The following is a 17,612-nucleotide window of genomic DNA, read 5'->3' on the forward strand; positions in this document are numbered from 1 at the left end:
ACCATTGAGACCAGTGTCCCCCTATTACAGAGATTCTGTGAAGGTCTGGCAGAAGCTTAATGTTGGGTACGCAGGTAAAGATAGTGTGGTAGATATTTGTGCAGAGTCTTACTGTTCTCTTCCATGTGAGACTCACAAAAATCCAGTAAGACAGTTGCTATGATCATCATGTGTTAGTTGGGGGAAGGCCAGATGACTGTAACAAAGAGGCTAACAATACGGTGGCTTAAAGCACAAAGAATGTATTTCTCATTCACATGACAGCGTTGAGGTGAATGGGGCAGGTTAGTGGTACCATTCTGCTCCACGTGGTCATCCAGAGATTCTGGTTCCTTCCATTGTATAGCTCTGCCACTCCCTTGGGCATTTTTTATGATCAAAGTGGATGGCCAAAGACCCATCCTGGCAGAAAGGGGTAGAGTGCACAGCTGAAGCACACCCACTAATTTTGAAAACATCCCTTTCATTCACATTCCACTGGAAAGAACACAGTCATGGGGCCACCTTGACTGCCAAGAAGCTGGGAAATGCAGAATAATAGGCCCACAAAGAAGGAGAGTGGATTTTAGTGGATGACTAACAATTTCCACCATACCATTTTCATTTTACAGATGAGGAAATTGAAACTCAGACACTAACCCAACTTCTACTCCTAATACAGAATTAAATTATTAAGTGTTTCACTTGCAAGATACTATATAATTTCAAATAATAGTTATACCAAAAAAAAAGTGAGCATGATTATCTATTTGTCAAGGTTCTCCAGAGAAATGGAACCAATAGGATATGTATGTGTATAGAGAGATTTGTTTTAAGGAATTGGCTCACATGATTACAGAGGCTGGCACATCCCAAGTCTGCAGAGTAGCCTGGCGGCTGGAGACCCAGGGAAGAGCCGATGTTGCAGTTCCACTCCGAAGGCTGTCAGCTGGCAGAATTCCTTCTTGCTCAGGAGAGGTCAGTCTGTTCTCTTAAGGCCCTCAACTGATTGGATGAGGCCCACCCACATTATGGAGCAGAATCTACTGCAAAGCCCACTGATTTAAATATTAATCTTATCCAAAAAAACGCCCTCACAGAAACACCCAGAATAAAACTGACCAAATATCTGGGCACCGTGGCCCAGCCAAGTTAATATAGTAAGTCAATTACATTAAGCCCTCAAAATCTTTTAGCCACTTACTACATGACATTCACCTGGTATCTAACTGCAACTTTTCAAGGAACTTTAACATCTCTGATTATCAGCCTACCCCTCAGCATCACCAGAGGAAAGGGTACTACTATTCCTCTCACACTGAGAGCACAGTAGGAAGTAATGACACATATGATGATGTGAAGCTTTAAAAATGTTTAAGTGCAACTACTGCACTATTCCCCCACAGGCTGGTCATCTGTTTTTCAGGAGGCTTATGGACACAACTTTTAAAAAAGGATAAAGGAAAGAGATGGAAGTAGGAAAAGGAAGGAAGGTGGGAAGGGAGTGCAGAGGACTCATTTGCTATACGTCTGTCATCTTTCCAAACGCTCCCTGTAAGAGCACTGCATTTCACCCAGCAATATTCTCATCAAAAAATTATTGTCTTGTACTGTATTAGACGCTACATCCAGCTAGGGCTCGGACATCAGCTAACGCACACTTAAAATCAGAGTGCTTGAAAGCATTAGCGACCAGGTGTTTCGCCAGCTGAACAAACAGGAATGATTTGAAAAATCAATGTCAATAATTTCTAGCCATTTCCTAAAAAATTACTTCCCATCTGCACATTACAGAGTGTTCTGGAAAGTGGTGCGTTGCGGTGGGCTCTGTTCTGCCAGTGCAACACTGAAAGCTGCATTCCCCTCAAAGACTAGGGCTATTTAACCTGGTGTGAGTGTCTGCGTGTCCCTGGAGCTGGGCCCTCCTCCTAAACTGGCTGGCTCACTGCCTGCTCTGGCCCCAAGTATGGCTCTCCTTCCATCAGTGTCACCTCTCTGTAATCCGCAAACTAGTTCCTAAAGTGCAAAGTGCATAAATCTCTAAGTTTTTTCCCCCAAAGAATCTCACCACTTGTGAAAACCAAAGGTATGGTGTTCACGCCACTCTTTTTCTCATAATTCTAGAATCTCAGGATTGAAACACAGAAAGTGACTGAGAGTTTTCCCCCTTCCTACAATAGTCCCCAGGTTGTTGTGCTTCACGTGTTTGAACCGGCCCCGAGGTGGGGAGCTCACTGCTTCCCAGTTGGCCCCAGTCCCTCGTAATGCCAGGCTAACTAATAAAAGTGTCTTCTCTGTGTCTATGCTGATAGCTAGGGACCATAGAATAAAACAGTTTAACCTTCTAGTTAATCATCTTTCCAACATGAGTAGAAAAATTTTTTAAGATTTACTAAATACTTACAGGTTTTATTATTAGCATACCCCAAACACCATTGTATTTGTGAATCTAAAACTGATAACAAAGAAGATGTGTGTGTGCATGTGTGTGTGCATGTGTGCATAAAGCCAAGTTATTTGGGTGATTCTTACTGACTTCATATTTTTAAATGTTAATAATAATGTCAAATGGTTTAAAATTTTTTTAAAAGCATACAGTGAAAAGCCTTCTTTTTACCTCTGTCATCTATCTGATTATTCCCACATCCTTTTCAAATAGAGGGCCCACCATTACTTGTTTTTTGTGTGTCCTTCAACAGACTTCAAAAAAAATTTTTTTTAAATATGTATCTCTGAGATAGAGACAGAGTATGAGCAGGGGAGGGGCAGAGAGATAGGGAGACACAGAATCAGAAGTAGGCTTCAGACTCTGAGCTGTCCTCACAGAGCTTGATGCAGGGCTTGAACTCACAAACCACGAGATCATGATCTGAGCTGAAACCAAGTGTCGAATGCTTAACCGACTGAGCCACCCAGGCACCCCTAAGTCTTTGATCTTTTTAAGAAGAGTGAGGCATGGATACCTATTTATTTTCTTCTACGTAGCTACCTGTTGTCCCAAGCACTTATCAACGACTAATGTCTTCTGTGAGCTTTAAGTAATCTATCACAACATACAGCAGAGGCAGAAAACCTCTACAACCTGCAGACCATTTCTGGTCCAAAACCTGGTTTGGTAAAGAAAGGGTTCTTGGAATACAGCTGCATCCACTCATTTCTGAATTACTGTGGTCGCTTTCACACGACAAGGGTAGTTGAGTGGCCGCAACAGAGACTGCATGGCCTACAAAGCTGAAAGTGTTTAACTTGCCCTTTGCAGAAAAACTATGATGACTCCTGATACAAGAGAAGGGCAAGGAGAAGAGAAAGAAGAAGCAGTGAAGGAGAAGGGGAAGAAGAGGAGAGGGAAGAGGAAGAGAAGGATGAAAAAAGGAGAAGACATCATGAAACATGTCTTTCACTGTCGTAACGAAAATATATGAAATTTTCTTGGCATAAATTGCAGGAAAAAATATATTCCCTAGGAGAAAAAAAAATTAAACTGAGAATGTGGGTTTATTTTTCTCTTTTATGGCCTTCTCCCTTGGTATTACCTGAAGGGCTTTATTTTGGTTTTATGTTATACCGTGGTCTACTTCGCAAAGGCCTACAAATCTCTCAGAATTTTTTCTACCAGTCGAGGCCAAAAGTCCCTACACAGGTTCTAAGCCTCGTGCTTGTTCATGTTATTTAATGAGGTGTGGAAATTCTCAGGGGACCCCTTGGAATGTGGAAAGCTGGGGTTCCTTTTTTAACACATCTCTTTGGGATACTCTGTGTGCTTACCCCCTTTCAAATCTTCTTTCTTACAGGACTGACAAGAAACCCCTCTAAACTGGCTTTTATTATTATTTTTTTAAATGTGTTGTACAGGACCCAAAGGATTTTCCCCCCAGAAAGCAAAGTATAGTGTTTCTTCCTTCTAAATATTAAACAACAGAATTTCCACTCCAGTGTCTCAGTGGGTTATGCTGGCTCTTTAATGCTCCAACTGTTTCCCTTCTTTCCTCCAAGGCAGCCGTTTTCTACAAGTTACTCGCTGATCTCATCAGAGCCTGGCCAGCCACCCTGAGGATGCTCCACCCTCTTCCTAAGCGGTGAAGAAGTACCAACTATTAAAGGCAAAAATTATACTGACCTGCAGGAAGAGAAAGAGCACAGTAAGAAGCATAGGATAAAATTCTTTTTATATAGTAGCTGTACTACAATAATAAACTTGAAAATGCTTCACAATGGGGCACCTGGGTGGCTCAGTCGGCTGAGCATCTGACTTCAGCTCAGGTCATGATCTCATGGTTCATGGGTTCAAGCCCCATGTCAGGCTCTGTGCTGACAACTAAGAGCCTTGAGCTTGTCTTCAGTTTCTGTGTCTCCCTCTCTCTCTGAGCCTCCCCTGCTCACACTGTCTCTCTTACTCTCAAATATAAATTTTTTTAAAAATTAAAAAAAAGAAAATGCTTCACAAATATTTAATTTATATTATCATGACTGCAGTATTGTGTCCAGTTCTACATTATAAAATTTAAGAAGCACATGGAGAATTTAGAGTGTCCATTGATTACTAAATACCTCAAATAAAGATTATATGTAAAGAACATTTATATTTTCCAAAGCACCTTTACATACATCATTCTGTTTGATTCTCAGAACAATCAAATGGGTATGGCTACATCTACTTCATAGATGAGAAAACTGAGGCATGGGTAATTTGTGTCATTTTTATTTAATGTTTTGCTTATTCATTATTTATTTATTTATTTATTTATTTTAATTTATGTTGAGAGAGACTGAGCATGCACACAAGTGGGGGAGGAGCAGAGAGAGAGGGGAAGAAAGAATACCAAGCAGGCTCTGCACCTTCAGTGTGGAGCCCAACGCAGGGCTCAAACTCCCCAACCAGGAGATTATGAACTGGGCTGAAATCAGGAGTCAGACGCTTAACTGACTGAGTGCCCTGTATTTTTTATATAGTTAAAATATTCACATTACTCACAATTCAAAAGTCACACAGTGAACAACTCCCTTCCATGTCTCACTCCCGGCTACTCAGTTTCCCTTCCTGTAGGCAACTGACCTGGTTCCTCCATCTCTCCTGGAGATGTTGCATGCTTATGTAAGCACACACTGCTACAGACAATTTTCCTCCTCTTTATATAAATATCTTAATACATACATTGTTCTGAACCTAGCTTTTTTCATTTAGTGACATATTCTGGAGATCTTTCATATCAGTATGTAGTGAACTTCCTCTTTTATGGTTTCATAATATCCAATTGTATAAATTTATTATTTATTTATTTTTATTTAAATCCAAGTTAGTTAACATGCAGTGTAAAATGTTTGCAGGAATAAAGTTTAGTGATTCATCACTTTCATACAATACCCAGTGCTCATCCCTCCTTAATACCCCTTGCCCATTTAGCTCATACCCCCACCCACAACCCCTCCAGCAACCCTCAATTTGTTCTCTGTATTTAAGAGTCTCTTATGGTTTGTTTTCTTCTGTTTTTATATTATTTTTGCTTCCCTTCTCTTATGTTCATCCATTTTGTATCTTAAATTACACATATGAGTGAAGTCATATGATATTTGTCTTCCTCTGACTTATTACACTCTAGTTCCATCCACATTATTGCAAATGACAAGATTTCATCCTTTTTGATTGCCAAGTAATATTCCATTGTGTGTATGTACATGTGTGTGTATGTATATATATACCATTGTATACATATATACATATATATCTATGCATATGAATATACATATGCCATTGTGTACACACACACACACACACACACACACACACACACACCATATCTTTTTATCCACTCATCAATTGATGGACATTTGGGCTTTTCCCAAACTGGCTATTGTTGATAGTGCTGCTATAAACACTGGGATGCATGTGCCCCTTTGAAACTGCACTCCTGTATCCTTTGGATAAATATCTAGGGGCACCTGGGTAGCTCAGTCAGTTGAGCATCCAGCTTTGGCTCAGGTCATGATCTTGCAGTTCATGAGTTCAAGCCCTGTGTCAGGCTCTGTACTGACAGGTAACTCAGAGCCTGGAGCCTGTCTTCAGATTCTGTGTCTCTCTCTCTCTCCAATCCTCCCCTGCTCACACTGTCTCTCTCTCTCTCAAAAATAAATAAAACATTAAAAAAAATTTATTTAAAAAAATATCTAGTAGTGCAATTGCTGGGTTGTAGGGTAGATCTATTTTTAATTTTTTGAGGAACCCCATCCTGTTCTCCAGAGTGGTTGCACCTGCTTGCATTCCCACCAGCAGTGCAAGGGGGTTCCTCTTTCTCCACATCCTTGCCAACATCTGTCATTGCCTGAGTTGTTGATTTTAGCCGTTCTGACAAGAGTGAGGTGGTATCTCATTATGGTTTTGATTTGTATTTCCCTGATGATGAGTGATATTGAGCATCTTATTATAAAACAAATGTTTGCTAACCAGAAAATAGGAACTATGAAGACTGGCATATTTTGAGAAACACTAACACCTTCTGAAATATAATTAATAGAGGCATCTTCAAGAGAAAAGAGGTAGAAGTTACACTTTCTGCCTATTCCCTTCTTCTCCATTGCCCTTTTGTACTTGTTCTCTGAACCCAAGTACCAAGTGACGAGCTAACCTGAGCAAGCCAGATGGGTTTACCTCCTGTCAGCATGGGTCTGTAAATCTCAGAGATGACTGAGATGTGAGCTCTTCTGCCTGTACTCAACTTGAAGAAATTAAAGTGATTTATCTTAAAAAGTAGAAGGCTAGGAAGAGAAGAGGAATACATTGATAAAGGCCTTCAAAGATACTGCTCACCTGGTAAGACGTACCCTCACCAAAAGGCTTGCTTTATGAGTTACTGTCCATGGTGCTGACAAATCCCTATGGACTGAGGCAGCCCTATTCCCAGGGCATTAAAGAATCTTATACAAACCCTTCTGGGAAATTCTGAACAGGAGAGAAAGGAAATAATTGAAGGTAACAGGACAAGAAGTTACTTAGACAGGCATAATGTTTGTGAGATTGAATGCAGAAGAATAAGGGATTGATATATGATATGGTAGTGTTTAAAAATCATTACAGATACTAACAGATAATACTGAAAGATACTAAAAAATAAAAGTATGAAATCTGCTCCCATTGTGATGGGAAGGACATATGCGTAGTGCCTTATACATGTCACTATTATATGCATATATCCCCTAAGGACTTAAAGAAAAGTATGTTGGGATTAAAAAAAAAAAAAGACCTATCTATATGTTGCCTACAAAAGACCCACTTCAGAAGTAAGGACATACATAGACTGAAAGTGAAAGGTAAAAAAAGATGTCTTATGCAAATGGAAACCAAAGAAAGCTGAGGTAGCAATACTCAGACAAAATAGACTTCAAAAAAAAAAGACTAATAAAAGACAAAAATGAGTATTACATAATGATAAAGAGGTTACTATAGCAAAAAAGATATCACATTTATAAATATTTATACATCTAACACAGAAGCACCAAAATATATAAAGCAAATATTAACAGACATAAAGGGGGAAGTTGACAGCAATATAATAGTAGTAGAGGACTTTAATACTTCACTCCCATCAATGAATAGATTATCTGGACAGAAAATCAATAAGGAAACATCAGCCTTAAACAATACATTAGGACTTAATAGATAAATACAGAACATTTCATACAGAAGTAGTAGAATACACATTATTTTAAAGTGTATATGGAATGTTCTCCAGGATAGATCACATGTTAGGCTATAAATAGTATCAATAAATTCAATTTCAATAAATTCAGGAAGACTGTAATCATACCAAGCATCTTTTCTTTTCTTTCTTTTTTCATACCAAGCATCTTTTCTCACCACAGTGGTGTGAAACTATAATCAATCACAAAAGGAAAACTGTAAAAACTATTTTTAAAATGGAAATTAAACAACATGTTACTGAACTGCTGAGTCATAGAAAAAAAAAATTAAAGGAGAAATTTAAAAATACCTAGAGACAAATAAAAATAGAAATATGACATACCAAAATCTGTGGATACAGCAAATGTGATTCTGAGAGGGAAGTTCACAGCAATATAGTTCTACATGAAGAAATAAGAAAAATCTAAAATAAATAATTTAACTTTACACCTATAGGAATTAGAGAAAGAATAACAAAGCCTAATGTTAGTAGAAGGAAGAAAATAACAAATATCAGAGAAGAAATAAAGAAAATAGGGATTTAAAAGACAACAGAAAATGGGGCACCTGGGTGGCTCAGTTGGTTGAGCATTCAACTCTTTATTTTGGCTCAGGTCATGATCTCTCATTTCATGGGATTGAGCCCCCGGTCCGTGCTGTCATTGCAGAGTCTCTCTCTGCCTCTGCTCCTCCTCCACTAATGTGCACTAGCTCTCTCTTGAGCTTTCTCTCTCTCTCTCTCTCTCTCTCTCTCTCTCTCTCTCTCTCTCTCTCTCTCTGTCTCTTAAGGTAAATAAATAACCCTTTAAAAAGACAATAGGAAAATCAGTGAAAGTAAGAACTGGTTCTTTGAAAAGATAAACAAATTAACAAACTTTTAGCTAGACTCCCCAAAAGAGAGAGAGAGAAAGAGAGCTCAAAGAAATAAAATCAGAATGAAAGAGAAGTTACAAATGATATGCAGAAATATAAGAGACTTTATAAACAAGTACCTTCCAACAAACTGAACAACCTAGAAGAAATGGATAAATTCCTAGAAACCTATAATTTTCCAAGACTGAATCATGAAGAAGTAGAAAATCTGAATAGATCAATTACTAATAAGGAGATTAAGTCTCCCAACAAATGAAAGTCCAGGACCAGACCAAACATTCAAAGATTTAATACCTGTCTTCAAACTCTTCCAAAACATTGAAGAGAAGGCAATACTTCCAAACACATTTTATGAGACCAGCATTATTCTGATACCAAAAGAAGAAAAGGACACCATAAAAAAATTTTATAGACCAATATCCCTAATGCACATAGATGCAAAAATCCCCAACAAATTATTAGCAAACTGAATTCAACAATACATTAAAATGATCACATATAGTGATCAAATGGGAGTTATTCTAGGGATGCAAGGATGGCTCAACATTTGCAAATCAGTCAATGAGATATACCACATTAACAAAATGAAGGATAAAAAGTATACGATCATCTCAATAGATGCAAAAATAGCATTTGACAAAACAAACAAAAAAGCAATACCCAGAATCATACAAACAGAGAAACACTTGGTTGCTGCCAGAGGAGGCAGGGGGCTGGAGGCGGGGGCAACATGGGTGAAAGAAGTACAATCTTCCAGTTATAAAATATATATATTGAGTGGATATAATATACAGCATGGAAAGAATATAGTTAGTAATATTGTATTAGCTTTGTATGGTGATGAATGGTTAAAAAAAAGAAAGAAAGAAAATGAAAAGAAAGGCAAGGTTATAGAAAGAACCATGGAGAGAATCATGTGGACTTTCTTGAGTGGGCAATTTTAGAAATAAGATGGATCGCCATCTGCTTGAGTTGATTTAACTATAATCCTGTCAAAGACTGAGAATAGACTGGATAACCTCCCAAGAGCCTCTCAATATTTGAAGTTACGACTTCAATGAAAACATTCATCCTTCCCTTGCTCTTTATCTCTATTTGAGCTTCAGGGCAGCCTGGATTTAAACTAAAGTAACATCACAGGCTATAATGATTATTTTTGTCTTATCTAAAGTCAGTTGCCTTCAAGTGTTGTTTTAATACACACAAGAAGTTAATAACTTTCTCAACCTGTCAGTTCTTTCCCTAGCAGTATAAAAGTATAATATAGTACATAAATTCAAAAAATCCCATTCATTCCCCAATGCTACCCTGGAATTGAACAATCTTCCATTCACATGATTAAGTCTAAAAAATATTTATGTTTTGGTGCAAAAAGAGAAAAAAAAACTCTTGGATTTATATAAAATTTTGGCATAAAAATATAAAGTTTTTTACATTTCTATCCTTGGTTTTGTTTTCATTTTTTAAATGCTGAACTTTCAAGTTGGAGGGAATACATAATATTGGGGATTAGGCTAGAGATTCCATAAATGCCAGCATTTATTTTCCAACATTTTAATGGCCTCCCTGGCAGTGCCATTGGCTTTGTGTGCTTGGCTGTGATTATGATCATTGCCGCTACAGTGATACAAGCGTTTTCAACTGTCTGTGCTTGGAGAGCTCTTGCTTATGAGCAATCAAATCAACATCCAGATGTCAGGTCACTAGACAAAGTCTCCAGGGGCCCTTCTAGTGCACCTGTCTCCACGCAGTGTGAGATTTCTCCACAGGCCACTGGGAAAGTAACCTATTCTCCCAAAGGGCTATCTGATTCTGCCTGTGGGCATTGACTCATAACCCTTCTCATATTCCAGGCTTAGAGACTGCCCTTAAGTTCTACATCAAATTTCTCTACTGCAGGGTTGTGACTCAGCTCCAATCTAAAATCCATTAAAGAAAACCTTTAAGGGAAATGAATATTATCCTTTCTTTTAGATCACCAGTTTTCAACATTTTCTTTTTTCACACAGAGTTAATACAATGATCATCTCTCAACACACTGCGGTGATTCTGGGCCAAGGTGGATGAGAAAAGGCAACAGGGCTTGTCCCTTTCTGTTCCTCCCAGAGAAGCTTACCAAATAAAGTGTAGGGTGGGGAGTGAATTTTCTAAAGCCTCCCAAGTTTCTAACGTCTTCCTAGCTGGATAGCTTCTATGTGCAGCAGGTCCTATAAAAAAACTAAAGGAATATGGACACATGACCTTGGTGGGGAGAAGGGAATTCAGTGGCTGCACTGAACTGAGAAAAGTGGAAGGTTATATTTTGGTAGTTATACAAACTGCAACTACTCAGAGAAATCATGAAATAAGAGTGCTCCATGAAAACCTCACTGTAATGAAAGCATAAGCATCATTCAGTGTTTATTACACTTTCTAAAGTTTTTTTAATTTAAAAAGATAAAATCAGTTTAAGGAATAAACATTCTTGTACCCCAAACCCAGACTAAGAAATGGAACATGTCTTAACACCATGGAAGATTCCTCCATGACTCTCTTCCACAGCATGTCCTGCCCTCCCAAGGATACCATGAGCCACATTTTGTAAGACTAATTCTCTTACTGTTTTAATAGTTTAATCACCTACAGTTTAGTTCTTCCTGTTTGCTGGTGACATTTTTTTTCAGCATCATTTCATGAGTATGGGACCCATATATATTGTCGTGTTTCCAATGCTATGTAAAATTCCAATGTATGAGCAAAATACATATTTAATTCTTTTTCTTTAGGTGTGTAGTGTCTGTTTTTGCATATTTGCAAAAAAAATATTGCATATTTGCTTTCCTACATCACATTTAGAATCAGTTGTCAAGTTTCTTTTAAAAAACAAAACATGTACTGGGATTTTAATTAGAATGAATTTAAAGCCATAGATTAATTTTGTATGAATTGACAGTTCTATGCTATTGAGCATGTTTATCAATGAATATAATATATCCCTCTCCTTATTTGGGTCTTCTTTCATATCTTTCCAGGAAGTTTTCTGACCTGGCACACAAGACATTAGTGATTATATTTATTCTCTACCTTCTATGTGTTACTGCTATGTTAAACGCCTTCTCAAGCTGTATTTTCTAACTGTTGCTGGTAATGATAATTGTGTTGATAACGATGATGAGATACTTACTAACACGTAGTGCATGTTCACTGTAAGCCAGACACAGATCTACCTGCACTATACTTACATTACGTGTTCCACGACCTGAGATGTTAGATACCATGCCTGACGTTACACAGCTAGTAACTGGTGATGTCAGGATTGAAGACAGGAAGTCTGCCTCCAGGACACACACACTTAACCACAATGCCCTATTCTCCTGTGTATTCTTTTATTAGTTTTCTGAGCTGGCTATAACAAATTATCACAACCTTGGTGGCTTTAAAGCAACATGAGTTTAATCTCTCATAGCTTTGGAGGCTAGAAATACAAAATGCAGTGAGGCCATACTCCCTCCCAGGGCTCTAAGGAAGAACTCGTGCCTGCCTCTCCTCTGGCTTCTGGTGGCTACCCAACAGTTAGTACGTCACTCCAATCTCTGCCTTCATCTTCAACCCACCTTCTCCTCCATGTGTCTCATGTCCCTCTTCTCCCTCTCGTCATTGGATTTAAGGCTCACCTAGATATCCATGATTAGCTTCCCCTCCCAAAGTCTTTAACTTACGGGGTGTCTGGGTGGCTTGGTTGGGTAAGTGTCTGACTTCGGCTCAGGTCATGATCTCAATGTTTGTGGGTTCGAGTCTCAAGCTGGGCTATGTGTTGGCAGCTCAGAGCCTGGAGCCTGCTCCAGATTCTATGTCTCCTTCTCTCTCTCTGCCCCTACCCCACTTGCACTCTATCTCTCTCCCTCTCAAAAATAAACATTAAAAAAATTTTTTTAAATCTTTAACTTAATCACATCTTTTGCCATATAAGGTAATATTCACTCTTTTTCTATATAAGGTCATCTTTGTAGGGGCTGAGAATTTGGATATGGACATACCTTTTGAGAACCATCATTCAAAACACGACAACTGCATAAAAAATCAACTGATTCTTACATATAAATCCAGCAACCTGGCTATATTCTCTGATCAATTCCAGTAAATATCTGTCAACTCTTTTGGGTTTTTATTTTACACGATAACAACATCTGTTAATTATCCAAATGTACGCGCTTTTTTTCCAGTTTCCATACTGTGTCGTGCACATTACCCTATTATCATGATTATCAACACAAACAACAGCAAATGTTTACTGAGTGTTTACTAGATAAAAGACATGGTACTGGGTGACATGGAGATCAAAGGGATGAGTAAGACAGAGCCCTTGCCTTCTCAAAAACCTAATAACTGGAACATGGTTTGTCTACATGAAAAACAAAACCATTAAACAAAGAGAAACAAGGTCACAATTACCTTTGCAGACCCAAACTTCATTTCAAAAAAATTGCTTTCTGGGATGCCTGGGTGGTTCTGTCAGGTTTAGTGCCTGACTCCTGATCTTGGCTCAGGTTATGATCTCATGGTTTGTGGGGTCAAGTCTCATGTCCGACTCCGTGCTAACAGCGCACAGCCTGCTTGGGATTCTCTTTCTCTTTCTCTCTCCCTTCTCGTGCTCGCGCGCTCACTTAGGCTCTCTCTCTCTCTCTCTCAAAAATAAACAAACTTAAGAAAAACAAAAGAATTGCTTTCCTTCTGCCCCTCATATGTAGGCGTGCCCAGACGTTTGGTCACCATTTCCCACTCTCCTTTGTTTTTCTCCTTGTTTTGTACAAACGTTCAGTGCCCAGTCTACAATCTGAGTCATGGGCTAAATGAGATTAGAAGTGAATGGAAAAGGAAAAGCTAAGCAGGAGAGGCTTACAGTGAGGCAGTTCTTTCTCACTCTGCATTTCTCTGCATCTGAAGAGCTTCCTAGCTCCTCCATAAAGCCGTGATTACTGTGGTCACAAAAGACACAATCTTTCCCAGAAGCCCATTGCCAGACTGAGAAGATAAAAGACATGGTACTGAAAGAACACAAAACAATGAATAACGCATTATTTTCTTCTCCAAGAAAAGAGCAAAAGGTTATGAAAATTAATAAAAGAAAATATAAGCACGAAATTTGGATGAAGGAGATATTTTTAGCTTGATTTTCAATTGTTTACAGACAATTTTGAAGTAGCTTAAATTTAGCTAATCCACAGCACGGATTACTACAAAAAAAAAGTTCAAGTGGTTCATAAAATGGGATGTATAAGAAAAGCCATTTTGTAAGAAAAAAAGAAAGGCATATTTATACATAGAAAAGACTGTCAACTGTGACTATCTCCAAGTTGTGATTTTAGCCCATTTTTTTCTTCCTGTTGAGTAACTGTGCTTTTATCTCCAAGTTGTGATCTTAGTTCATTTTTATTTCCTTTCTTTTGAGTAACTGCACTTTTCATAGTGAAAATATGTTACTTTTAGGAATATTTTTTAAAATGTAATGTTCTAAGGAGCACTGGGCTCGCTCAGTTGGTAGAACATGTGACTCTGATCTCATGGTTGTAAGTTGAGGCCCCACATTGGGTGTGGAGCCTATTTAAAAAATAAATAAATAAAATAAAAAATAAAAATAAAATAAAATCTAATGTTTCATCTAATTGAAAATCTATATTAAAATGGGACCATTCTGTCCATGACATGGCACTCTACAGAAACCATATTACTGAATGATGCTAGTGAAGAGGCAGGAGGAGGACCCAGAATTAGGGGAGAGGGGTGTCTGATATGCTCAGTCTCTGAAGTTAAAAATAGGGGCACCTGGGTGGCCAGTCAGTTGAGTGTCCAGCTTCAGCTCAGGTCATGATCTCATGGTTCGTGGGGTTAAGCCCCACGTCGGGCTCTGTGCTGACAGCTAGCTCAGAGGCTGGAGCCTGCTTTGGATTCTGTATCTCCCTCTCTCTCTGACCCTCCCCTGCTCGCGCTCTCTCTGTCTCTCAAAAATAAATAAAAAACATTAAAAAATTTTTTGAAGTTAAAAATAGTAAACTTCTTTTTTTTTTCAGTTTTTTAATTTATTTTGAGGGAGGAAGGGTGTGTGTGCGTGAGCAGGGAGGGGCACAGAAAGAGGGGAGAGAGAATATCCCAAGCAGGCTCTGCACTGTCAGTATAGAGAGTGATTCAGGGCTTGAACTCATGAACCATGAGATCATGACCTGAACCAAAATCAAGAGTCAATCACTTAACCAACTGAGCCACCTAGGTGCCTCAAAAATAGTAAAATTCTATAAAAATTATGTTATGTACAGAAAGATCATGGCCAAAATGGTGAGACTGTACTGTCTCCAAAGTTTTCTCTCAAATTATAAGTTATGTCTCAGGAAGACACGAGCTGACAAAGAGTTCAGATAAGGATCACAGGAGGGTTCCCGTGGGCTGCTCTCATGCTTTCCTGGGCTTGCATTATCAGCTAGCTCTGTTTTCAAGCATAATTTCTTAACAGGAATCTTCTTTGACCACTTATCCATGGACCAGGTGGACATTTAGTTAAGTTAGAAGCAGAATCCATAAACCTATGAAACTGTACCCATGTAAACTGTGATAGGTCAACATGCCCTGGAGGGCATCAAGAGTCTGCCACCATGCATCCTGTGAGTTGAGGCTGTCCTGACACAGGGACAACTTTCCTGAGGATGCTTCCTGACAAGGGGCACTACTGTGTAAACTCTGCACAAGTGAGAGTGCCGGGAATCAATCCGTATGTTGAATATCAGCAAGGTATAATTCCTTTCTATTTTTAGATAAAAACAAATATAAATGAATATTTTAGTATTTCCTTCTCACCCTCCGAAGAAATGTCTGCTCCCCACACCTTGCCACAGCCATCTGTATTAGACTGGTGTCCAACACATGACCCTGAAAACACCCCTAAAGCGATCTCTCCCCAAGAAACTAAAGCTAAAGATATGAAACGGAAAGGGAAAATGCAGGGAAACATGAAGAAAGGAGGGAGATGAAGGAAGCCAACAAAGGCTTTTATACATAGTATGGAGAGTCACCCATGTTGCAGAAAATCCTTGGTCTAACCAAGCCTAAAATAATAGGTCCCGCATCCACAAACACGTAATGTAACCCTAACCGTATCAGCCACAAAAAATACATAAAGCTATGAAATTATTCAGGTGCCCGACATAGAATCACATCTTCACTGTGAATTTTTGTTACATAGCTGAAAAATAAAATACTCAGTAGTGAAAGATCACCGGTCACAGAATAATGACATATAACGACAGCACTAAGTACAACAAAATTCTACTGAACAATAGCTGCATTTGAAACCCTAAACTATTAATCATTTTAGGAACAAATGCATTTGCTGATTGACATTTGCACAATAGTAGGAGAGTCATATTCTTCTTTTTTTAATAAAGTAGCAAAACTCATAAGCTTTCCATTTCGAAGGTGAGAGGGTCCTCCTCTGGAGCCCAATCCAGCTAATCTGAGGGAACTGTATTTCTCACCATAGAAGGGTTTGTGCACTTTCCCAGGTCACACAACTACATCTAAACAAACATGCTGGACAAACTGAGGGTTTTAGGAGAGTTGATGTATTGACTTTGAATCTGAGGAGACTTCTGAGCAAAGCATGACACTGAAAGTACCCATAAAGAGATCTCTCTTGGAGGCCTGTCCTTCGAGCATCAGGGAATGTTTTGTACTTTTATAACCGCCTTTATTTATTATAGCGTAGTCTATTGATTCCACAGCAGATATGAATTGGAAATACCAACAATTTACCTGTCATGCTGCCTGAAATGCCATCATTTTGCGGTCTCCTTTTCGCTCTGGAGACTCACTTGTTGTCTTGTCCTATATTGAAATATTCCATCTTAATCACAAACTGCTTATTGTTTGAACTTAGTAAGAGCAAGATCTGGTGGGAAGAATTTCTTTCTTTCTTTTTTTTAAAGGTTATTTATTTGAGAGAAAGAAAGCAAGGAAGGGAGGGGTAGAGAGACAGGGAGAGAAAGAATCCCAAGCATGCTCTGTGCTATCAGTATGGAGCCCAATACAGGGCTTAAACTTATAAACCATGAGATAATGGTTGAGCTGAAATCAAGAGTCAGATGCTCAATCCACTGAGCCACCCAGATGCCCCTGGTGGGAAGAATTCCTATGGGACTTGAACATAACATAGATACCCAGTAATGGGAAACAGTAGGGAAACAGAAAGACAATCCCTGTATTGGAAGTTGGGAAGGTCTCCTAGTAAATGGTCATAGGCACAGTTCTCCTTTGGACTAAATAATGGGTCTTTTTGGCTGATGGATTCACCTATGACTTACATCTAGTCCAAACTACCACTCTTGGTAGACCACTTGAACTCCTTGACAAAGACCGATCAGGGAGAGATGCTGGCAGGGGTGGAGATAGGTAATGGTTCTTGCTGCAGAGCTAAAAATAATGTAGTCTCACCAAGCCAGAAGAGACCCCACAGAGAGCCATTGTTTATGTCATCCATGTTAGCTTCTATGACCTCCTGGTTAATGTAACTGGTGGGTCAGTCTCTGGGCTCCTTCTCATTTCTCACTTCCATCCCTTTGCCTGCCTTCTCTACCCTTAGGTGTAACCTCCTCAGGACAAGTGTCCTTTTGGTGCTGAGCATCTGAGGAAGAAATGAACATGGGAATGGATTGGTTTTGTGTTAAGACCTAACGTCTCTAAGAGACAGAATCTTCCTCTTTCAGAGTAATCTGGAATCTTCCAGAGGCTGAATCCACCTCTATCAGGTTTAGCTTTTGAGTGGTCCTGTTCAGCTTGCAGAGAATTACAAGATATTCAGTAAAACCAGGAAATCTGTGTCATTTAGGAGATAACTTAAAATGCATCTGTAATTTGTTGGACTTTATTGGATATTGTGCCAGCCTTGCAAGTTAATTGCTAGATGTTTGGATAGTAAATACATAAGCTGCTTAGCACAAATACTTGGCTCCACAAATATGTTTGATTTGTTGGGATACATATACTGGTCACTAAAAAGCCTACACCACATGATGATGTGTTATAAACCAAAATCAACACCAGAAGCAATAATAAATAAGTATTT

At 38.8% G+C, this 17,612-nt stretch overlaps 1 long non-coding RNA gene across 1 annotated transcript; it reads right to left on the bottom strand.

Annotated features, from left to right (window-relative positions):
* Positions 1 to 3,916: 3,916 nt before the first annotated feature.
* On the bottom strand, positions 3,917 to 16,947 carry LOC115296698. The gene is made up of 6 exons (XR_003911007.1): positions 16,852 to 16,947; positions 16,304 to 16,375; positions 7,995 to 8,052; positions 7,779 to 7,843; positions 6,782 to 6,913; positions 3,917 to 4,096 (listed from the first exon to the last, which is right to left on the bottom strand). It is a non-coding gene; the product is annotated as an uncharacterized LOC115296698 (long non-coding RNA).
* Positions 16,948 to 17,612: the final 665 nt, after the last annotated feature.

The sequence above is a fragment of the Suricata suricatta genome, chromosome 7 (assembly GCF_006229205.1).
Source record: "Suricata suricatta isolate VVHF042 chromosome 7, meerkat_22Aug2017_6uvM2_HiC, whole genome shotgun sequence".
NCBI classification, from domain to species: Eukaryota; Metazoa; Chordata; class Mammalia; order Carnivora; family Herpestidae; genus Suricata; species Suricata suricatta.